Genomic DNA, 25,340 nt, shown 5'->3' on the forward strand with positions numbered 1-25,340 from the left:
ACCAATTTTAAGTTAGGAAATAGCTGCTTTATGATTCAGCCGCTGCTACTCCCTACTAAGGTGTTAATAACACCTTTTACTTCCATTAACAACTTGAAGCTTGCAATCTACCAAGAGCTACACTTTGCAAGGTAAAGTTCCCTTGTGTCGTTAACAGTGTGCTCCCCCATCTCTCTCCACTACCCCCTTCCCTCTCTCTGAACTGCAAGTTGAAAATTCAAGAACATTGCAAATATACAGAGCGAATAATAATTACACTTACCTCTCTCATATCCGTAGTGGCGTCGTTAAATCCGGCTGCGTTGTCTTGTGAATAATAAGTTCCATTCTTATAAGCACTCAATCTTAGGTTAAACTAAAAAAAAAAAATCACTAAAAGCAATGCGAATACATTTCTTTTTTTCCATTCCAATTCACTTCATTATTTCCCACTATTCAGCGTCGAACTTTCCGTTTTATTGCAACGATCACAGTGCCAGAGCAACGATGCGTTCCACATCAGTCCATCTTGGCACCAAAGCGTGGACTCACTAAGGCCTTTTATCACTCTTACGTAAACACAGGTGCCTCTCTATCTCTTTTCTTGTGCCAGGCTAACACCACTTCACTATTCAACTCTCCAAAGTGAGCTTCATTTGGCCAGAGATAACACGGGCGGGATGACGAGGCTTCCAGCCCAGGAAGATACACAATTGGGGCGCCAGAGTTATGATAACCTCTCCACGTCAGTCGTCGTACACTAGACGGACAGTGCAACCAACTTCTTTTTCTCTTGTGTGTGTGTGGTGGGGTTTTTTCCTTGTAACTTTATATATAACTGCAAACAAAAAAAAGGAAGGTTATTAGATAACGAAGTGGAATTTCAAGCAAATCGAATGTATACAAATAGCGCGAGCGCTGTGAATGTACGGTAATGGAGACATGGTGGGAGCAGGGCGAGGAGAGAGCGTGGGCAGTGTGTGCGTGCGTGTATGTGTGTGTATGTGTATGTCTGTGTGTGGTGGTGGTGGTGGTGGAGAAGCAGCCGTTGGCAGAAGCACCCCACAAGTAGGTAATGCCATGGCGACAACACCACGTCAATACACCAGGCTGGGACCCCACTGCCGCCCTCCTGCTGCTGCTGCTGCTGCTGCCGCGCTCACTCCGCACCACCCTAAAGAACAGAAAAAAATCACACACACACACACACACACACACACACACACACACACACACACACACACACACACACACAAACGGGGGCGGATGTATTCCTATTGACCAGGTTTTTAAACTCGGTCGATCTCATTTGTCTAAAATTAACGCTAGTTGAAGCTATTGGGTCTAGTACTATAACGATCATATCTACATCCATTTACAAGGGGAAAATACTACTAATTCTCAGTTAATGTCACGGCTCCATATAAGTTACAAAACATGATATGACGGTATGAACGGGCTCCCTCCCACCTTTACCAAGCGATATGCGTTCCCTTTGTCGGGGGCATGAGCCCTCTTTGCCATGGCGAGGTCTCCTAGCAAGCCGAACAACTGACCTTTCTCAAGACGCAACCCACAACAGTAGCCTAAATCCCGGCCACCTATTTTAGGTGAACGATTTCCTGTCTCGTTCTGTCCGGAAATCGAATACGGGACTGAGTTGACTGCGCTAAAGATCTTATAATCCTTCTGGATTTATGAGACAGATCACAGCGTATACAAAGATTTCTCATCACAGGATCATTGCCCGAGCATTTTCGAGACTACCAGAGAACGAGGAGGTGGTGACACGCAGACATGGACCCCGCGAGCATGACCCAATAATTACAACGCTGACGCCAGGAAGGGAAAAGTGAGTGAGTGAGTGAGTGAGTGAGTGAGTGAGTGTGTGTGTGTGTGTGTGTGTGTGTGTGTGTGTGTGTGTGTGTGTGTGTGTGTGTGTGTGTGTGTGTGTGTGTGTGTGTGTGTGTGTGTGGGGGGGGGGGGGGGTTGAGCTCTGGCTCTTTAGTCCCGCCTCTCAACCCGTCAATCAACAGGTGTACAGGTTCATGGGCTTATTATCTAGGAACACACACACACACACACACACACACACACACACACACACACACACACACACACACACACACACACACACACACACACACACACACACACACACACACTGTGTGCGTGTGTGCGAGTGTGAGTGTGTCAGGCGGAAACTCAAGCTACAGCAGTGTGGGTTAGCTGCCATCCACCGCGGAGGCTCACCGACACAAACACACCCACCCACCCTTTTGTTCCTCCGCCGCCCGCCTCTGCCCCTCCGCTTCCCCAATATAGACGCTATCGTGTCCCCTCTCTCTGTATCTCCTCTCGAAAGTATTATCGTGCAGCGGGCCATGTTGTGTGCGATTACTCCCAGCGTTGTGGTGCCGGCGATAACCCACCACCACTGCCCACCACACCTTCAACTCCCTGAAATGACACGATAGCCAACTCACCACAGCGTAGACTAGACTCACGGAGACGAGGTAAAATAAAAACTAGTAATTATGACTACATTCCGCCCCCTAGCTCTGTTTTTCTCCAGGTGTGGAACATGGCTGGCAGAAACGTCACACACCAGGATGAGCACACACACACACACTGGGCTCCTCCTCCTCCTCTTCCGTCAGTGTGAAAACTCATGCTCATGCCCCAGTATGAGCCAAGTAACGTAACTGATTCGGTATACCTGCTTGATATCTGCTTAGCCAAGTAACATAACTGTCCCAGTGTGAGCCAAGTAACGTAACTGACTCAGTATGAGCCAAGTAACGTAACTGATTCAGTATACCTGCTTGATATCTGCTTAGCCAAGTAACGTAACTGTCTCAGTATGAGCCAAGTAACATAACTGCCCCAGTATGAGCCAAGTAACATAACTGTCCCAGTATGAGCCAAGTAACATAACTGCCTCAGTATGAGCCAAGTAACATAACTGTCCCAGTATGAGCCAAGTAACATAACTGCCTCAGTATGAGCCAAGTAACATAACTGCCCCCAGTATGAGCCAAGTAACATAACTGCCCCCAGTATGAGCCAAGTAACATAACTGCCCCCAGTATGAGCCAAGTAACATAACTGCCCCCAGTATGAGCCAAGTAACATAACTGCCCCCAGTATGAGCCAAGTAACATAACTGCCCCCAGTATGAGCCAAGTAACATAACTGCCCCCAGTATGAGCCAAGTAACATAGCTGCCGCAGTATACGCATCAATACACCTGTATACATACAGTGTATCGTGTATACATACAGTGTATCGTCTCTACATGAGCTCTTTACATCAAACAACAATTTACACCTTAATAACCGCCTATTTTAATCTAAAGAATATGTCGTGTGCAATGATTTGTTTAACTGCCAGAATCCATTCAATAAAACATTCTAAATTATTGGGAACGTTTTAACAGTTTTATATCTGTATTCTCTAAAGCGCGGGCGGGAGAGATACGCAATAATTTACAGCTTGAAAATATAAGAGGGACTGATTCTAAACGCGCACGCGTAAATAACACAGACGAGACAAGGAGGCATGGCAGGATGTGCAAAAGGGGAGGGAGGGAGGGCTATGTATTTCACACACACACACACACACACACACACACACACACACACACACACACACACACACACACACACACACACACACACATACACACACACACACACACACACACAGCCCCAGTAGGCTCAGGAACACACTCTCTTTCTCTCTCTCTCTCTCTAAACAGTAAACACACACAATATATCTCTGTCTGATTAGAGGTTCAAAACAAGAGTTGTAGTGTGTGTGGGGGACGGGACTGGAGGCCAGACAGACCCCGGGAAGGAGACGGACACTGAGGGCTCTTGAAAGATGAGAAGCGCGTCATCCAGTATTTTTGTTTGCAACATCTAAAATACGATACCTGGGCGAGGCTGGTGGCAGAATGTTCTGGTGCGTGGGCTGGGTTAGTGCTAGGACGAGCTGGGTTAGTGCTAGGACGCGCTGGGAGGGGCGGTGGGAAGCTAGGACGAGTTGGTGGAAGTGCTAGGTCGACCTGTGGGTGGGGTGGCGAGTTAGTAGGGGAGCTAGGTTGAGCTAGGGGTGCTAGGATGAGCTAGATATGCTCGGGTGAGCTAGGAGGCACAAGGCCGAGCTGGGAGGCGTCCTGGGACAAGCCGTGTTGCTGGGGCTCCTAGGACAGGATGGGGTGAGAGTGCTGGGAAGCAGGATGGCGGCCAGGAATGCTAGGTGGTTGGGGTAACGCCCCACAGTACCAAGGAAAGAATAGGGTGGCCGGCCGGTGACAAAGGCAGGATAAAATGTAGTAGAGAAAATGTCTGAGACGATCAGAAACATTTCCACTAATGACATTTCGAAAGAAAACGGAGGAACTTCAAAATAATAAAAAATATATAACCTTCCCCCCCCCCCCATAATTATCAACACTAACCCTCTCCCTCCTCCTCCCTAGATAATTAACCTCGAACTTTGACCCGTAAAAAAAATTTGTACCAAGGTCCAAGAAACAATCAAAAGTCATCCTTTCATATACCCTATTCAAATAAAAGTAGGCAAAGGCGGAAAATAACAGACAAAAACACACTATAAGAAAAAGAACATTATTTAGTCAGAAAATAACGTTTTATACGTACTATAAAAAGCTATTTTCCAATCCTCAACCAATCCCACTAAATTATATTAGTCTTCCTCCGCACTGTATTTACAGAAAACGGGAACGTAAATAAACACACAAAAACCAGACCCACTCGTACACGGCAGTTTATCCGGATACGCTCTACACGTTAATATCCGGATACGCTCTACACGTTAATATCCGGATACGGGTCCCCACACGTTACTGCAATGCTAATATCCGAACCAAGCCAAACCTGTACTGACAATACATTACCAAACTGTAAGGCCAGCGGTAACCAAGAGCCCCGCTAGGAGGCCGGTTGCCAAAGTATACAGTAACTTAAGAGCCGCTTAAAGGGAGGGCAGGAGATAGTTTAGGTAAGGGCAGGTTAGGGGTAGGGTAATTTATATGAGAGAACACACTTAGCCAGTGACACTATATAGCACTTGGATGGAATATGAGGACAAGGAGCTGGGATACGAGGACTAGGAGCTGGGATACGACGACGACAAGGAGCTGGGATACGAGGACAACAAGGAGCTGGGATACGACGACAACAAGGAGCTGAGATACGAAGACAAGGAGCTGGGATACGAGGACGACAAGGAGCTGGGATACGAGGACGACAAGGAGCTGGGATACGAGGACGACAAGGAGCTGGGATACGACGACGACAACAAGGAGCTGGGATACGACGACGACAACAACAAGGAGCTGGGATACGACGACGACAACAACAACAAGGAGCTGGGATACGACGACGACAACAAGGAGCTGGGATACGACGACGACGACAACGAGCTGGGATACGACGACGACGACAACGAGCTGGGATACGACGACAACAACAAGGAGCTGGGATACGACGACGACAACAAGGAGCTGGGATACGACGAAGACAACAAGGAGCTGGGATACGACGACGACAACAAGGAGCTGGGATACGACGACAACAACAAGGAGCTGGGATACGACGACGACAACAACAAGGAGCTGGGATACGACGAAGACAACAACAAGGAGCTGGGATACGACGACGACAACAACAAGGAGCTGGGATACGACGACGACAACAACAAGGAGCTGGGATACGACGACGACAACAACAAGGAGCTGGGATACGACGACAACAACAACAAGGAGCTGGGATACGACGACGACAACAAGGAGCTGGGATACGACGACGACAACAACAAGGAGCTGGGATACGACGACAACAACAAGGAGCTGGGATACGACGACGACAACAACAAGGAGCTGGGATACGACGACGACAACAACAAGGAGCTGGGATACGACGACGACAACAACAAGGAGCTGGGATACGACGAAGACAACAACAAGGAGCTGGGATACGACGACGACAAAGAGAAGCTGGGATACGACGACAAGGAGCTGGGATACGACGACGACAACAACAAGGAGCTGGGATACGACGACGACAACAAGGAGCTGGGATACGACGACAACAACAAGGAGCTGGGATACGACGACGACAAAGAGAAGCTGGGATACGACGACAAGGAGCTGGGATACGACGACGACAACAAGGAGCTGGGATACGACGACGACAACAACAAGGAGCTGGGATACGACGACGACAACAAGGAGCTGGGATACGACGACGACAACAACAAGGAGCTGGGATACGACGACGACAACAAGGAGCTGGGATACGACGACAACAACAAGGAGCTGGGATACGACGACGACAAAGAGAAGCTGGGATACGACAACAAGGAGCTGGGATACGACGACGACAACAACAAGGAGCTGGGATACGACGAAGACAACAACAAGGAGCTGGGATACGACGACGACAACAAGGAGCTGGGATACGACGACGACAACAACAAGGAGCTGGGATACGACGACGACAACAAGGAGCTGGGATACGACGACGACAACAACAAGGAGCTGGGATACGACGACGACAACAAGGAGCTGGGATACGACGACAACAACAAGGAGCTGGGATACGACGAAGACAACAACAAGGAGCTGGGATACGACGAAGACAACAACAAGGAGCTGGGATACGACGACGACAAGGAGCTGGGATACGACGACAACAACAAGGAGCTGGGATACGACGACGACAACAAGGAGCTGGGATACGACGAAGACAACAACAAGGAGCTGGGATACGACGACGACAACAAGGAGCTGGGATACGACGACAACAACAAGGAGCTGGGATACGACGAAGACAACAAGGAGCTGGGATACGACGAAGACAACAAGGAGCTGGGATACGACGACGATAACAAGGAGCTGGGATACGACGACAACAACAAGGAGCTGGGATACGACGACAACAACAAGGAGCTGGGATACGACGAAGACAACAACAAGGAGCTGGGATACGACGACGACAACAAGGAGCTGGGATACGACGACGACAACAACAAGGAGTTGGGATACGACGAAGACAACAACAAGGAGCTGGGATACGACGACGACAACAAGGAGCTGGGATACGACGACAACAACAAGGAGCTGGGATACGACGACGACAACAAGGAGCTGGGATACGACGAAGACAACAACAAGGAGCTGGGATACGACGACGACAAAGAGAAGCTGGGATACGACGACAAGGAGCTGGGATACGACGACGACAAGGAGCTGGGATACGACGACGACAAGGAGCTGGGATACGAGGACAAGGAGCTGGGATACGAGGACAACAAGGAGCTGGGATACGAGGACAAGGAGCTGAGATACGAGGACAAGGAGCTGAGATACGAGGACAAGGAGCTGGGATACGAGGACAACAAGGAGCTGGGATACGAGGACAAGGAGCTGGGATACGAGGACAAGGAGCTGGGATACGAGGACAACAAGGAGCTGGGATACGAGGACAACAAGGAGCTGGGATACGAGGACAAGGTGCTGGGATACGAGGACAATGAGGTAAGTGGAATATGAGGACAGAGTGAAGAAACAATAGCCAGCCTCTCTTGGCCCACTGGGGATCGAACGCCGATCTTGGAAGATAAGAAAACCTTCGCTGCTCCGCCGAAAATTAGCTAGACATATAAGCAAATCCTTACACAATAATCAGTAATGGAAATTGTTTTTTGGAGCTAGGTATACGCTGGTTAGGCTGTAGCCAGGATTCAGAAACAAAAATGGAAACTGAAAAGCAGCTATACACCGAACACACACACACACACACACTAAAGACTAAACTAGAGAGACTAAACTGGAAAAGGTTCAAAGGTTTGCCACCAGACTAGTACCCGAGCTGAGAGGTATGAGCTACGAGGAGAGACTACGGGAATTAAACCTCACTTCGCTGGAAGACAGAAGAGTTAGGGGGGACATGATCACCACATTCAAGATTCTGAAGGGGATTGATAGGGTAGATAAAGACAGTCTATTTAACACAAGGGGAACACGCACAAGGGGACACAGGTGGAAACTGAGTGCCCAAATGAGCCACAGAGATATTAGAAAGAACTTTTTTAGTGTCAGAGTGGTTGACAAATGGAATGCATTAGGGGGTGATGTGGGAGGCTGACTCCATACACAGTTTCAAGTGTAGATATGACAGAGCCCGATAGGCTCATGAATCTGTACACCTGTTGATTGACGGTTGAGAGGCGGGACCAAAGAGCCAGAGCTCAACCCCCGCAAACACAACTAGGTGAACTAGGTGAGTACACTCCCTCTCCTTCCCCCACTGTCTGTGATGCAGACAGACAGACAGACAGACGCCCACAGCAGCAAGCTGTTTTTGTTGTTTTAGATTCAGCTATTGAGAATAAAAAGTTCAAAGCAAGTGTCAAAGCAACGCTTGATTTCTATATTCAGTTTCCCGTTTTCTGTGACCTCAACCACTAAGCCCACCCCCCACAACGTCAGGGGCCAGATTCACGAAGCAGTTACGCAAGCACTTACGAACATGTACATCTTTCCTCAATCTTTAACGGCTTTGGTTACATTTATTAAACAGTTTACAAGCATGAAAACTTGTACCGATCAACTGTTGTTATTGTTATAAACAGCCTCCTGGTGCTTCGGAGCTCATTAACTGTTTAGTCAAAGCCGCCAAAGATTGAGAAAAGATATACAGGTTCGTAAGTTCGTGAATCTGGTCTCTCGTTCCACTCAGAAGCTTGAACCACAGAACAGGATACAAGAACACGTACGAATCGACCCCGGATTCTTATGTGGTACAAAGGTCTGAGTAGACAGACAGGGAAGCAGGTATGTAAGCAGGCAGGCAGACAGACTAACTGACCCATCAAGTAGGCAAGCAGGTAGGTAGGTAGGCAAGCAGGCAGGTAGGTAGGCAAGCAGGCAGGTAGGTAGGCAAGCAGGCAGGTAGGTAGGCAAGCAGGTAGGTAGGCAAGCAGGTACATAGGCAAGCAGGTACATTGGCAAGCAGGTACATAGGCAAGCAGGTACATAGGCAAGCAGGTACATAGGCAAGCAGGTACATAGGCAAGCAGTTACGTAGGCAAGCAGGCACATAGGCAAGCAGGCACATAGGCAAGCAGGCACATAGGCAAGCAGGCACATAGGTAAGCAGGTAGGAGTGCGGGCAGGAGCGCCTCAACTGTCACATGAACCAGTACAGGTAACAATCTCCCCCCCCCAGCCCCCCCCCCCTGCTCCACCCCTCCCATCCCCCCCTCCAAACCTGACCACAGGTACACACACCTGGCTTAGCGTCGCTCCAGGGAGGCGTCCTACACCAGCTGTCGTTGGGGGAAGCGGTTATGGGGAGGAAGTTATGGGGGAGAGACGAGAAAGGGGGGAGAAAGGGAGAGGGGGGAGAAAGGGAGAGGGGGGAGAAAGGGAGAGGGGGGAGAAAGGGAGAGGGGGGAGAAAGGGAGAGGGGGGAGAAAGGGAGAGGGGGAGAAAGGGAGAGGGGGGAGAAAGGGAGAGGGGGGAGAAAGGGAGAGGGGGGAGAAAGGGAGAGGGGGGAGAAAGGGAGAGGGGGGAGAAAGGGAAAGGGGGAGAAAGGGAAAGGGGGAGAAAGGGAGAGGGGGAACAGAGAAGGAGGAAGCGAGGAGAGTTGGGGTGAGAGGGGAGAGTTGGGGGTATAGGGAGGGACAGAGACGAAGATGGGCAAAGGTGTGAACAGGAAGGAGAAATAAAAGGGAGGGGTATGAGGGGAGATGAGGGGAGATAAGGGGGGTAATGTTGGAGAGTTGGAGTGTGGGAGGGGGAGAGAGGTGTAAGAGGGTGAGGGGAGGGGGGTAGGGGAGATACAGTGCACTGCTCTCGCTTACTTAAACATTGACATACACACTCCCCTCCCCCAACCAACCCCTCACATATGGCAACACTCTCATCATTTTTATTGAACCACTTCAATGTGGCTTTTTAATGTAACTTTTTTTTTTTAATGAACTGTTGCTTCGTGTCTGTGTAATGTATATATGTGGCTGTGTTGTGTATACATACACGTGGCTGTGTTGTGTATACATCATACTCTGTGTACTCGTGTGAAGGTCTTCCAAGACATATAGTAAGACCATATGAGCAGCAGCAGACCTTCCTGTATACACGTGTGTGGAAGATTGGACCCTGGGGTAACGGACGACCCCGCTCCTGTGCCAGGTAAGTCCACCGCGGGATCACCATAGCCCGTGCTACTTGGAACTTTGTGTTCCAAGGAGCTGAATCTTACCATAGGGTGCGTCCACGTACACTTGGTTGGACCGGGTTGAGCTTCAGCTCCCATGACCCCATCCTCCTGACCACTTTCTTGACTCCGAGACAATCTTACAATGCCAATGTTCCTGCTAAAACTTGTTCATGTGTCCTTCCTCGTTTTTTGGTCCTTGCCATGTCCCTGGCAGCCTAGCCAATGCCTCCAAGTATTGTGCATATCAAGATCATGTCCTCTCTTATATTGGGTAAGCATGTCCCCCCCCCCTGCGATTATTCGAGCCTGGACTATTTGTACCCACCCAGGGGTCTCGTAGCCTGGTGGATAGCGCGCTCGACTCGTAATTATGTGGCGCGGGTTCGATTCCCGCACGAGGCAGAAACAAATGGGCAAAGTTTCTTTCACCCTGAATGCCCCTGTTACCTAGCAGTAAATAGGTACCTGGGTGTTAGTCAGCTGTCACGGGCTGCTTCCTGGGGGTGGAGGCCTGGTCAAGGACCGGGCCGCGGGGACACTAAAAAGCCCCGAAATAATCTCAAGATAACCTCAAGATAACCCAGACTCATTCATTTGCGTGTTTAGCCTACGCTTGATACAAGCCGGAGACCCCACAACAACACTGTTCCATACCAGTTGGGTTTGGAACAGTTTGCGGACGTGAGAGCCTATTAAGCCTCTATTGATTTACGAATGTTATGGGTTATTTACAGATATGGATGAATAATAAAACAATTTGAATAACATTAAAGAACACATTTTTTGTTCTCCAGGAGCAGTGGATGGAAACTCGTGTCTATGTATACCGTATACCTTCTCTGTATTCCCCTCTATTTCATCACCATGGCTGTGTCGTGTAGAGCTAGACCTCACTTCCTTGTAGTTTACTTATACGTAAGCACTGATAAATAAGAACCTATCCACCCACCACGACACCACCACCACCACGACACCACCACCACCACGACACCACCACCACCACGACACCACGACCACCCCCACGACACCACCACCACGACACCACCACCACGACACCACGACACCACCACCACCCCCACGACACCACGACCACCCCCACGACACCACCACCACGACACCACGACACCACCACCACCCCCACGACACCACCACCACAGCGACACCCCCACGACACCACCACCACGACACCACTGCGACAGTCTTATCATCAACCAACTTTTATCAATAAGGCAATGAAGCAGGTGGTGTCCTTTCTACCCAAGTTCCCCAGTGTGCCTCGCCTTGCTGGGTGGTGGTGGTGGCAGTTATGATGGTAGTGGTTGTGGTGGCACAGTTATAGTAGTGGTGGTGGTTGTTATGAGAAAGGTAGTAATGTTAATGACGTTGGTAGATAGCAGTAGTGGTTGTGATGGTGGTGATTGTTGTGGTGGTGATGAAGGGGTATGCTGCACTAATTACTAGTCCCACGCATGTACCTGGTATATACCTGGATGTGGAGGGGGGTACTGAGAGTTATTCTGCTCGTGTCTATGTATGCCGTATACGTTATCTGTATTCCCCTCTATTTCAGCTATGTCTCCTGCATACAGTGTTTGTATTACCCGGAATACACACGTCACAGGAGTTCAGAGTGACGCTTACCCATCATGTCCCAAGAGACTTGGAGCCGAGATCCGACCAGGTTTCAGGTTATCTGTGATCTGTTACGATAACTAACCACAGCGACGACACACACACACACACCGGGGTAGCCAAGATAACGAACAACGGCGCTCATGCTGATCAACAAATAAAAACTCCACTGACCCAAAAATCAAACGCTTGGGTCCGATGGTTCAATTCGACAAGATGGCGGGCCTCCAGGTGACAAACTCCTTCATATTTGCTGGCAACTGTAATGTTCCTTCGCGAGTTTATCTTCCCCTTCCTCCCCCCACCATGTGACACTCCCCTTTCCCCCACCACATGACACTCCCCCTCCCCCCACCACATGACACTGCCCCCTCCTCCTCCTAACCCCCCCCCCACACCTCACAAGCAGCAGCAAGCCTTCCACCTCCATCTATACATCTCACTTTCCTTAACAGAGTAAAGAAATAGCTCGAACGGGACCAAGGCTCCGTCGAGCAACTTTCACCCTTCAGCGCCACAAGAGGAGGGAGAGTGAAAGGGGGAGGTGGGGGGGAGGAGGAGGAACAATGGTACCATGGTACCAACTACCATATATGGTAGTTATATACTACAACTATCCTCAACTACACAAGAACAATCTCGCTGCCCAACTCTATTTCTACTGTCAGTTTCTCCCACCACCACCACAACTTTCACTATCAGTTCCACCACCACCATCAACTCCTCTCTTACCACCACCATCAACTCCACTGTCAGTTCCACCACCACCATCAACTCCACCACCACAGGATTTCACAAGTACGTAGATGTCGTCACAAACTGTGTGTGTGTGGGGGGGGGGAGGAAAGGTGTTCAATCCTCTAAAATATCAACTACAATTACCGTTAATTACTTCATAATGTATATATAAAACGGAGTTGCAACTCTGTGTCAAGTGAGAGAGAATTGAGGAGGAACAGTTCCCGACACCCAATGGGTCAATCCGTATTGTTCGCAATAAGGACAGTCTCGTAAATCACGTTCATTCGATTTGTCGCCGCTAATTACACTAAACTAATTAGTTTTTATTCGCCGTTGAGGTCGTTATCCGGACAGCGGCATTTGTGTAGTTCAAACCTCGGCCGTATGTTAGCGCCACGAGTGAAATGGGGATGTGTAAATTGGTAAATGGTCGGTACGAGCAACCCTGGTGACGCGGAGCATAAATCCGGTTTAAAAAGAGATTAGAATCCGGTTTAGCGGAGAATATGATCACAGTGCCGGATAAAAGCACGCTGCGAATGATGTGGGTGGGAGGAAAAGGGGTGGGGATGGGATGTAAAATTCTTCCTCCCCCAAATTCGGTTCATGAATCATGGGAAGCCTAAGACAACTTACCCATTACAAACTACCCCTACACACGATTTTCAGAGGTTCCAAAAGGGAGCGTTAGGCAAGGTTGGAGTAAGATGCAAATGAGACATATAAGCGTCAAGCTTAACGTCTGCAATTTGAGGCTAAAACTTCATCAGTAAGTCTGAACCAAGCCTCAGATGAGGCTGCAGGAATATATAGCCTAGCTTTTACAAATCTAGAAAAAACTAGTAATATGCAAGCAAGTTTTAAACAAACATCTTAATTAAAAATATTGTGGGGTAAAACTCAACGAGTACAATAAACTGAATTCATATTTTGATGAACTGAAGCAACATGCAAGTAGATATGAGAATAAAAAGCTTAAATTCACCCAGCTTTAATTTACGTCAAAAATTCTAATCAAGAAACTCAACACGTAAGCATAAAATAGGCTTTAGCAGAGAATTGACTAACATGACGTTGAATGGAGACCTTGGGAAATGCGACTAATGACTATACACTATGTGAACTTTAAACTCAAAGCAATTTATCCAGGCGTGGCCCGATGTTGCTTCAGGGGGGGGAGAGAGAGAGGGGGGGAGACAGAGAGAGAGAGACAGACAGACAGACAGAGAGAGAGAGTGAGAGAGAGAGTGAGAGAGAGAGAGAGAGTGAGAGAGACAGAGACACAGAGTGAGAGAGAGAGAGAGACAGAGAGAGTGAGAGAGAGTGAGAGAGAGTGAGAGAGAGAGACACAGAGAGAGAGAGAGAGACAGAGAGACAGAGACACAGAGAGAGTGAGAGAGAGAGTGAGAGACAGAGACAGAGAGCACAACATTTTCACTTGCCTACTGGTCATCTGGACACTGTAAATGGTAAGGTCACCCGTCCACGTGTCCACCACACTGGAGAGAGGGGGGGAGGAGAGGAATGGTCCGTCAGGTGGATGGAAACTGGTTATGTTTTTGTCTAAACTGGAAGAGATGGAAAAGAGGGTGGTGGTGGATAGTGGATGGGAAGGTTAAATAGGACGGGAAAGGGTGAAGTATGGAGAAGAAACGGGTATGGGAAGGACATAACCTACAAGGAGACAGAACACACTAACGGAAGGGTAGGCTTGGTCAACAACAATATTTACTTGTGGAAATTCTAGGTTGAATAATTTGCTTGAGGCTTTTGTGTGTGTTTGATACTTGTATGCATACACAAGTCCTCCATTACGTAAGGCTTGATTATTTAATGCATGTTGTAATGTATAATTACCTTGTAAAACTTATGTATATGTGATTTATATTGTATTTTCTTAAATAAAGATAAAAAAAAAATGCATGCATAAGTCATTACAAAAAGGAGGCCTGGTCGAGGACCGGGCAGCGGGGACGCTAAGCCCCGAAATCAAGATAACCTCTATTACGTAATGGTCCCGGGCCATTACAGCAGCCCGTAGCAGCTGTCTAACTCTCAGTACATATTTAATGCTAGATGAACAGGAGCATCGGAATGAAAGAAACTCTGCCCATTTCTTTCCGCCTCCGCCGGAAATCGAACCCGAACCATTAGGACTACGACCCCCAGGCGCTATCCACTCAGCTACGAGGCCCCCGAATGTGTGCGTGTGCGTGTGCGTGCGCGTGTGTGCGTGCGCGTGTGTGTGTGTGTGTGTGTGTGTGTGTGTGTGTGTGTGTGTGTGTGTGTGTGTGTGTGTGTGTGTGTGTGTGTGTGTGTGTGTGTGTGTGTGTGTGTGTGTGTGTGTGTGTGTGTACTCACCTATTTGTGCCTGCAGGATTGAGCATTGGTTCTTTTCTAGCCATCGGTTGATTATAGCAATGACTCCTGTCCCATTTTCCTTTCGCATCTAGTTTTTGCTTCCACAAACTGCTCCTTAAAGTTCATTCCATTTTCCCATTACGCTCACGTTAAAACAAAACTTCCTAACATCTCTGTGACTCATCTGAGTTTCCAGTTTCCGCCCATATCCCCTTGTTCTGTAAGTATTAAGTCTATTTCCAATCTGTCAATCCCCCTAAGTATTTCATATGTTTCTATCATATCCCCTCCTCTCCCGCATTTTTTCTAGTGTCGTCAGGTTTAGCTCCTTCAGTCGCTCTTCATACCCTATCCCTCGTAACTCTGGGACAAAATGGACGTATCATTAATATGTATATTTATGCGGGAATATTTCATTGGAAAATGTACACGGGTTTTGGGAGTACTGGAAAATGTACACGTGTTTTAACACAGGTCTGTGTATGTTCACTTTTGTATGTATAATAACTTAGACATTGTAGCTATAAGGTGTGAAGGATAGATGAAATTGTTTGTGTAATAATCCAAGTTGAGGTCTAATATAGCAGCCCGTCCTCCAAAAATGGGGTGGTAAATGTAAGAAGACAATTAAGTGCAATTATGTACTATTCATAGCAGTTAGAAATTGTACTTATTTTCACTTAGTATTAAATCGTACTGTCAAATATATTGTGAATATTTTAGTTTACCTGAAAAACTGAATAGAAAACCACAACCTCACCTAACCGTCTTAGTTTTTGAAGATAATAATTTTATTGCTTCCTAATTACAATTAGTACTTAACTTATATCTATATTGATATTACAGTTTTATAAAACTAATAAAACAAAACTAAAATATATCAATAATCATATAGACGTCCACTCCCAGGTCTCTCTCGAATCGTCACAGATAGGTAGTTTCCCTTCATTGTGTACTGCCCCTTTGGTCTCCTGTCACCTAACCCCATTAACATAACTTTACATTTGCTTGTCTTGAACTCCAGTAGCCATTTCTCTGACACACACTACAACCTGTTCAAGTCCTTTTGGAGGATCCTACAATCCTCATGTGTGACAAATGTAGCCTAACTGTGCATAGCTAATGCATTAAGCAATCACGTACGCGAACATAAATACAAAACCTTCTATGCTCGATTACTTTTCTAAATAGACCTACGACTCTGCTAGGCTGAGTTGCAAACACAATATTGCACAACTCAAGCCTACAAAGGCTTGCACATTGATGAACCCACAGCTGCATGCACAAGAAGAATACCGAACAAGACCCAAAACATGTGGCACGGCTATATATCTCTCTGCTATCCTGGCCACGGGCGCCTCAGCGTGTTACAGCTCATAATTAATGTGGGGTTGGCACAGAAAACACCAGAGTAGGCTACACAGATGACGCACAACATGAGCCACAGCACGAGGTTCTGTCCTTAAAGTTAACCATTCACTGGCATAGCTTATCTAGTGACGTCACGGCTAACAATGTTGAGAGATAACCTATATACAGTGTATATGTATCTGAGCACGTCTTTGTGTATTTGAACTTAAAAAAAAGGCAATTTTTTATATTATGGCATCACACGCAAAATCGCCGGTAAACAGGGTCGCTTAATAATGCAGAGAGCAGCTGGGTGGACTTAACCACCACTCACTGCCGTTGCAGCAAGCAAGCAAGCAAGGAAGCAAGTGCATTACAAGGCTCTGCAACTTGCGCACTGCTGCATTAACATTCCTGACACAATCACATGAGCTGCCCCTGTTCGTCAGGCCAGCCAGCCTCGCTCCAACGCTCCCCCTCCCTGCCATACCACCTGGGTCCTCTCCACCACTGCAGAAACCATTGCCAGAGGTCAACACAACACAAGTCACACAGGTTCAGCCCCCACACAACACTGCAACACCACCACCCCTCTCCCCACAGCTGAACCTGATCTTACCAACACAATATCAACACTAGTGTTGAACCTGCCCCACTGTGAACAGGTTCCTCCCCACCCCCCATCACTCGGTCACACGACCTAGCACAGCCCTGGTCATATAACTCACTAGTCGCAAGCCTAGTACCATGCCGGATACACAGGTTTTTAACCCCGCTATCTCAACATTGCGCAAACCTCCTCCTCCCCCCCCCCCCCCCTTCCCCACAGCTGACAGAAAAGAGCCTAGCCTACAATCTTATATATAATTCGTGATTCGGGAGACTTATATAGTCTCCCGAATCATCTCATTGTTACATCTAAGAGACCATTTGGTTCAGACTTTATTTGTGAATCTTTAGTAATATCCAGTGATGGCAATAAAGAGTCCAGTAGGCATAACCTCGTGGCTTAGCGGGTAGGATAACCAACCTAAGTGACATTCTCGGGGGTTGCTCATCATCCTCTATTTATATCGAGTCTTTCGTCAAACTGTAGACCAGAAATACTCTAAATACTCTGCCGCAGAATTCAATTATTACTACTATGTTTGTATTTGGTAATCAACTACGTGTGCATAATAATGTGAAAGCGATAAACATGGTCAAAGAAGACTGGTCGGGGAGTTGCTTCAATGACATGGTTCATTTACTTCGCGTACTGTCTTGTTGTTAGGAAATGTTAACAATCAAAATGAATAACAGAAATTAGCAAACAATCGCTGATTTCCTCCCCCCCCCTCCCTCCCCTCTTTCCTATACTGTAATCGCATATGAAAGAAATATTCAGTTCTGAACCGCCAGCTCTTGAAGCCCGGAGGGGCAGAGGCGGGAAGTAGAAGGTGGTGGGGGAGTGGTGGTGATGGAGGGGTGGTGAAGGGGGGGGATTGTGGGAGGGGGGGAGAGCACCGATGGTCTATCACTCTTGGCTCAGTTCCCCCAACTTTACCTCCACCCTCTCTTCCCTCCTCCCTTAACCCCCGTACACCCTATTCCTCTGCAACTTCAGGCTTCAAACTTGCTTCGGACTAACTATGATATGAACGCTGTTGCGCCGTAAGCTGAGGTTTGGTGTCTGTGAATACGTTGTGTACTTTGATAATATATCAACTACACGATACCGCTCGGAATTACCGTTTTTCCCTCCATGTGGTAGATAGATAAAGATGGAATTCAGGACTAGGAGCCTAGCAAAAAGTTTGCTCCGCAAAAAAATTAAGTGGCCTTGTGATTATATGTTGGTGTGGTCGATAAAACATTCACACATGCTTTACAACTTGTTTAGTATATATTCATATATATTATATACATATATATTAATATAATTTAAAAATTTGTAAAGCTTTTGTGAACGTTTTATCGACAGCACCAAACAATGAATGTCGAGTACTCTATTTCCGGTAGTTTAATCTTTTCTTCACTTCACAATCTTCCAGCACGTTCTTACACACACACATTAGATCATTTCTCTTTTTTCCCGTGACCTTGAGGTAGAGAGGGAGTGCCATTTTGTGGGCGAAACCTCATTAATTTCCACCTTCTTAAGCAAGCAGGCAATGTTTTTAACCTGTGACCCTGGTGACGTCACGCTCGTAGCATACATGTTGAAGAAGGTAGTAGTTAGGGGGGGGGGAGGGGAGAACAAGCGCGCAAGGACAACAAAAAGAGAGAAGCAGCTCAAAGAGACGCCGGGCAGCTGCCCAGACGGGCGAGTTTTGGCTGACGCGGTTAAACTTACCCCTAGACGAGTCCCACTGTCTCTCTCTCTCTCTCTCTCTCTTACCCTCCCCCACTACCACCACCACCACCGCCGCCACCACCATCACCGCTGCAGCAACCAGCTCTTGCCACACTCACACACACACTCTCCCCCCACCTTCACTTAAAACTACAATTTACCTCACTTTTCCGCCACTGTCCGGTACTTTTTTCCACGTATCATCGGCACACTGGATTGACAGGTCATATCCGCATGTCATTTGCTAAGTTTCCTTTAGGTTGTTTGAGCACCCGCCGTGTGCGGCTTGGTACAGCTTGACACTGACACAGCCCCCTCCTCTTAGTTAACACAGGGTCACGAGAACACAGTTCAACACAGGGGATGTACTACACACTGACACAGGCCCATGATGCACTGGGCTCCGGAGGGGGAGGAGGAGGGGGGAGGGGGGGCAGCAGAAGGGGCGTTTTCCCCGGTACCAAGATTACCGTCCACGACGACAGACTACAAGTCCGATACCTTGGGAGCACCCGGCACGACTGAGCGATAGCACGCACCCGGCCCCGCCAACCCACACACAGCTTTTAGCAGCCGCCATACTCTGCTCCTGCTCCGGATAACTGGAAATCCGGTTATATGACAGATAGTAGAGCGTCAGTGATAAGCCGGGCAGGCTCCAGTGAAAGGCTCCCGGGTATTCATGTAGGATATCAACGGCAGATGATGAGCTGGGTCTGTGGCCAGCGTTGCGGTACTCCTGGGTACAGGAAACTGGTATTGTGAGTACAAGTAGACACGGGTGAGGCGAGTACTGTCAGCGGTGAACCCTCAACCTAACTCTTAGCAGTACTGGAGAGGCAAGCAAGACATGTTCACAGAGAATGTATAGCTGCCAGCTCCACTCAAAATAGAAACACATTCACATTACTTAGTAGGTATGATTCCTCACCTCAACCATATGCTGAGCAGTGAACCAGTTCTCCGAGTGTAGAGGACAAGAGGTTTCAGCTGCCCAAGTTTGCGACCACGGGCAGTCCACACACCACTCTCGTCTCACTCCTTCACCTACACAATGGATAGCTGTTGGTTAGCCCCCGGAGGTGGCGGATACCAGACGCTTGCTTACCAGGCAGCAATCGCGCCCTCATACCACATACCTGCTAGGGAAGAAAACATGCCAGTCACCCCTCAGGTGATGGACGATGGTGGTATGCTGTACATATTTATATTTTCTCGTGTAGTTACTGAAACTTATTCACCATTACTACACTAGCAGAATATTTTAAGGCTGTCTGTCAACTGTTATACGCCTCTAATGTAAGTAAGTGGTACACCGCTGGCATTTCCATCCCCACCTACATTGATTACTACACCTCACTGACGCTACCACCTCTCCACATAAGGTTATTAACTACACTGAACTTAAGACTACTCAAAGGTAGTTCCCGAAACGCCAAGCGTCATTACCGACCTTATAATCAGATTCAGATTCTTTAAAGGTACATCGATTGAGTTACATAATGATGGATTTAGAGATAAGAGATAGTACATACAATACCTAAAGCCACTAGTAGGCATATGAACTCTCACAGCCTAATGTATCTTCTTGTATATAAATAATTAACATAATCCCTGGAATATGCACGTAAACTATGCCATTTTTTCAGGTCTTTTATCTCAAATGTAATACTATCTATTGCATATATGTTTAAAATTACATATATTATCTTTCCTCAGTAATAAATATGGGTAAATAGTGGAGCATGGAGTGAGACACAGCGATTCATTTTTTTTTTTAAATTTTGCCCCGAGGGGCGAGTTTATTGGGCAGCGTCACTCATCTTGTGAGTGGACACACCGCCATAGTGACAGTATTGGGCAGCGCCACTCATCTTGTGAGTGGACACACCGCCATAGTGACAGTATTGGGCAGCGTCACTCATCTTGTGAGTGGACACACCGCCATAGTGACAGTATTGGGCAGCGCCACTCATCTTGTGAGTGGACACACCGCCATAGTGACAGTATTGGGCAGCGCCACTCATCTTGTGAGTGGACACACCGCCATAGTGACAGTATTGGGCAGCGTCACTCATCTTGTGAGTGGACACACCGCCATAGTGACAGTATTGGGCAGCGCCACTCATCTTGTGAGTGGACACACCGCCATAGTGACAGTATTGGGCAGCGTCACTCATCTTGTGAGTGGACACACCGCCATAGTGACAGTATTGGGCAGCGTCACTCATCTTGTGAGTGGACACACCGCCAGAGTGACAGTATTGGGCAGCGCCACTCATCTTGTGAGTGGACACACCACCAGAGTGACAGTATTGGGCAGCGCCACTCATCTTGTGAGTGGACACACCACCAGAGTGACAGTATTGGGCAGCGCCACTCATCTTGTGAGTGGACACACCGCCATAGTGACAGTATTGGGCAGCGCCACTCATCCTGTGAGTGGACACACCGCCATAGTGACAGTATTGGGCAGCGCCACTCATCTTGTGAGTGGACACACCGCCATAGCAGCATGTACAACACTCCCCAATAGGAAGAAAACATATCTACCAGCCAACACACACACACCGGCCGTCAGGTGTCGCCATAAAATATATAATAAAAAGTATACTGTGTGCAACCTTTATTGTGGCTTGTTCAGCATGTTGCAAACCTCTGTTAAACTGAGCATGCAGGTGTGGCATTTGTATGTTGTGAAATGGTAGCATTTGTATGTTGTGAAATAGTGGGATTTTGGCAGTTACAGAAACGAAGATAATTTCAATGTGACTGAAGCCTCGTATAATCTTTGCCTCTAGTGAATGCTTCCTCTATAGGAATACAAATTAAAGGTATGTAGAAGATGTAAATGGGAGTATTGCATATACTGTATATATTGTATTATGTATTGTATTATAGAGTATTGCATAAAGGTGTATATAATACACGTTTACTGGATACATATGTAGTGTGCAGCATTACATGTGGATGAGAGTAGGACATTTCCCTGTGTATATATTTACATTTAATATCTGTTCATCAGAGATTCGAACTCTGGCCTCAAAAGTACAACATCGACGTACCTAACCGGTACCCAACAGAGCCTAATGCACCATACAAAAATGGTGCATTAATTGGTAACGAAATTGATATAATAACAACCAGACAGCGATTGTTAGAGTGTCCTTGCCACTCAGCGATTGTTAGATTGTCCTTGTCACTCAGCGATTGTTAGATTGTCCTCGTTACTCAGCGATTCTTAGATTGCCCTCGTCACTCAGCGATTCTTAGATTGTCCTTGCCACTCAGCGATTGTTAGATTGTCCTCGTCACTCAGCGATTCTTAGATTGCCCTCGTCACTCAGCGATTTTTAGATTGCCCTCGTCACTCAGCGATTCTTAGATTGCCCTCGTCACTCAGCGATTCTTAGATTGCCCTCGTCACTCAGCGATTCTTAGATTGCCCTCGTCACTCAGCGATTCTTAGATTGCCCTCGTCACTCAGCGATTCTTAGATTGCCCTCGTCACTCAGCGATTCTTAGATTGCCCTCGTCACTCAGCGATTCTTAGATTGCCCTCGTCACTCAGCGATTCTTAGATTGCCCTCGTCACTCAGCGATTCTTAGATTGCCCTCGTCACTCAGCGATTCTTAGATTGCCCTCGTCACTCAGCGATTCTTAGATTGCCCTCGTCACTCAGCGATTCTTAGATTGCCCTCGTCACTCAGCGATTCTTAGATTGCCCTCGTCACTCAGCGATTCTTAGATTGCCCTCGTCACTCAGCGATTCTTAGATTGCCCTCGTCACTCAGCGATTCTTAGATTGCCCTCGTCACTCAGCGATTCTTAGATTGTCCTCGTCACTCAGCGATTCTTAGATTGTCCTCGTCACTCAGCGATTCTTAGATTGCCCTCGTCACTCAGCGATTCTTAGATTGCCCTCGTCACTCAGCGATTCTTAGATTGCCCTCGTCACTCAGCGATTCTTAGATTGCCCTCGTCACTCAGCGATTCTTAGATTGCCCTCGTCACTCAGCGATTCTTAGATTGCCCTCGTCACTCAGCGATTCTTAGATTGCCCTCGTCACTCAGCGATTCTTAGATTGTCCTCGTCACGGTGGAAAAAAAAGACGCTAAGATATAATTTCCTGCAGACATCAAGGTGTAGTTATGATGCTAAAAAGCGGTATTGGTCGCCCATCAAAACCAGTCACAGGTTGGTTGATCCGATGTGCACACGAGAAGATTCGAAAATGGATTTTAAAGCCTACTTAACCTCACCCAACCCAACATAACGTAATATAACCTTAACCCAACCTAACCCAACTTAATGTAACCTGACCCAACCTAATCCAGCCTGACCTAACCCAATGTATTCCAATCCAACGTAATCTAGGCTAACCTAACCAAATCCCAATCCAACTTACTCGAACCTAACATAACCTCATGTATTATTATATAGGACATATGGACATTAAGCTTGACCATAAGAAAGAAACACTGCCCATTGTTTCTCGCCAGCGCCCGGGATCGAATCCGGGATCACAGGAAATGTCGCTCTCGGAAATGAAATACAAGTTTCATGAAATTCACGAAATAAAGCAAAGTTGAAGTGGTTCCCCGGCAAGGCAGCATATCCTCCCCCCTTCCCCCCCCCCCCACCTCCGGCAAGTGTAAACCTTGAAGTGGTTTATAAATATTCAACAAATAGGGGGAACACTACCATTCAATCCATCGTTTCATCTAATCGTCGTGTTTTTTACGTATTCGACCAATTCGCGACCTATTAATTCAAATGAAATCACCGTAATATTAATCGGTCTCACTGGTTGATGGCGTTAGTACCTGGTTGATGGGGTTCTGGGAGTTCTTCTACTCCCCAAGCCCGGCCTTCAGGCTTGACTTGTGAGAGTTTGGTCCACCAGGCTGTTGCTTGGAGCGGCCCGCAGGCCAACATACCCACCACAGCCCGGTTGGTCCGGCACTCCTTGGAGAAAACAATCTAGTTTTCTCTTGAAGATGTCCACAGTTGTTCCAGCAACATTTCTTATGCTCGCTGGGAGGATGTTGATCAACCGTGGACCTCTGATGTTCATATAGTGTTCTCTGATTGTGCCTATCATTTTCTTCCATATCGTTCACTCCAGTACGTTGTTATTTTACTGTGTAGATTTGGGACTTGGCCCTCCAGTATTGTCCACGTGTATATTATTTGATCTCTCTCTCGTCTCCTTTCTAGTGAATACGGTTCTGGTCAGACTAAACAAATGCACTTTTTTACAGAGTGGTAAATTGTGGGAACAGTGTATGGCAGCAACACAGCACCCGGGTGAATGTGTTCACTAGAAAAACAACGCTCAGTAAGAGGGCAACACTTTCTTTGCTGGGGACACTGCCTAAAAAAAAAAGTCCGGTACAGTTTTATTTATATATAATGTGGTTGTATAGAATACTAAACAAACACCCATTCAAGTACTAAACAACCCCAACGTTGCTTAACTTGATTGGATTAAACAAAACAAGTCTCCACAAGCAGCATGATAAAGGAACTCAGCGTTCTTATTAATTAATTATTGTAAGCACTCCATTAAATGTGTGTCTGTGCCCATCTGGATGAGATGTACTCACCTAATGGTGCCTAAAGTTTTCCATGGTATTAAACCTCCGTTGACGAAGTTAATAAAGAGGTTAATCCTCCTCTTAATTCATTCTTTTTACACACTAGGCTAGTGTGTAAACTTAGCCTAAACCTAGGCTAGTGTTTTACTTAGGCTGACTAAATATTATCTTATATCCCAATAGTTCATCTGCGTCTCTAGCTGGCTCGGTCCGCTGTTGTACAGTAATATTCAGAGAGCATCAACAAAATCTCACAGACTTCAGGGAAAGTCAAATTCACACACACACACACACACACACACACACACACACACACACACACACACACACACACACACACACACACACACACACACACACACACACACACACACAGGTGCAACAGGTATGAACCAAACACAGCAAGGGGACTCACAACCAGGTCTGTTCCACACAGTAATTACAAACAGTACCAACAGTATCAACAGGACCAACAGGACCAACAGGACCAACAGGGGGGGGTAAATATCACCCGTTTGATCACTGGCAAGCGAAGGGTAACTAATGCAGACCAAGGGGCCAGATTCACGAAGCAGTTACGCAAGCACTTACGAACCTGTACAATTTTCCTCAATCTTTGACGGATTTGGTTATATTTATTAAACAGTTTACAAGCATGAAAACTTGCCAATCACCTGTTGTTGTTGTTATGAACAGCCTCCTGGTGCTTCGGAGCTCATTAACTGTTTAATAATTGTAAACAAAGCCGCCAAAGATTGAGAAAAAATGGACAGGTTCGTAAGTGCTTGCGTAACTGTTTCGTGAATCTGGCCCCAGGTGAGCCGCTGGCTGTAAGAGGGGAACCCCCCACTCCCCCTCCCCCAAGAACCCCCCCCCCCCCCTCACATTCCACCTGTGACATCAACGGTCCCAATCCATAGTTGCTACAGGACCACAGAGGACAAAACAGGACCACAGAAGCGGGATAGACCAAAGGGCCCTACAAAATCGACAGGACCTCTGTCATTGTTAACGTCTTGGTCACAGTAGTCTACGTCTTGGGCTCACAACCGCGGGACCCGGGTTCAATCCCCGGGCAGCACCG

At 47.3% G+C, this 25,340-nt stretch overlaps 1 protein-coding gene across 39 annotated transcripts in view; it reads right to left on the bottom strand.

The window, feature by feature from the left end:
* Window positions 1–25,340, bottom strand: part of tou (toutatis) — a 435,009-nt gene that overhangs the window by 300,207 nt on the left and 109,462 nt on the right. For 12 of the 39 annotated variants that reach the window (XM_069319252.1, XM_069319251.1, XM_069319243.1 and 9 more), the window contains exons 1-2: window positions 18,816–19,395; window positions 263–817 (exon numbers count right to left, since the gene is read on the bottom strand). The gene's annotated coding sequence lies outside the window, so the exon portion shown is untranslated. Of the gene's footprint in view, window positions 1–262; window positions 818–16,938; window positions 17,022–18,815; window positions 19,439–19,585; window positions 19,740–19,793; window positions 19,970–25,340 lie in introns of those variants that run through there. The other 27 variants (XM_069319249.1, XM_069319244.1, XM_069319226.1 and 24 more) reach the window with 14 other exon arrangements.

Source organism: Procambarus clarkii, chromosome 92 (assembly GCF_040958095.1).
Source record: "Procambarus clarkii isolate CNS0578487 chromosome 92, FALCON_Pclarkii_2.0, whole genome shotgun sequence".
NCBI classification, from domain to species: domain Eukaryota; kingdom Metazoa; phylum Arthropoda; class Malacostraca; order Decapoda; family Cambaridae; genus Procambarus; species Procambarus clarkii.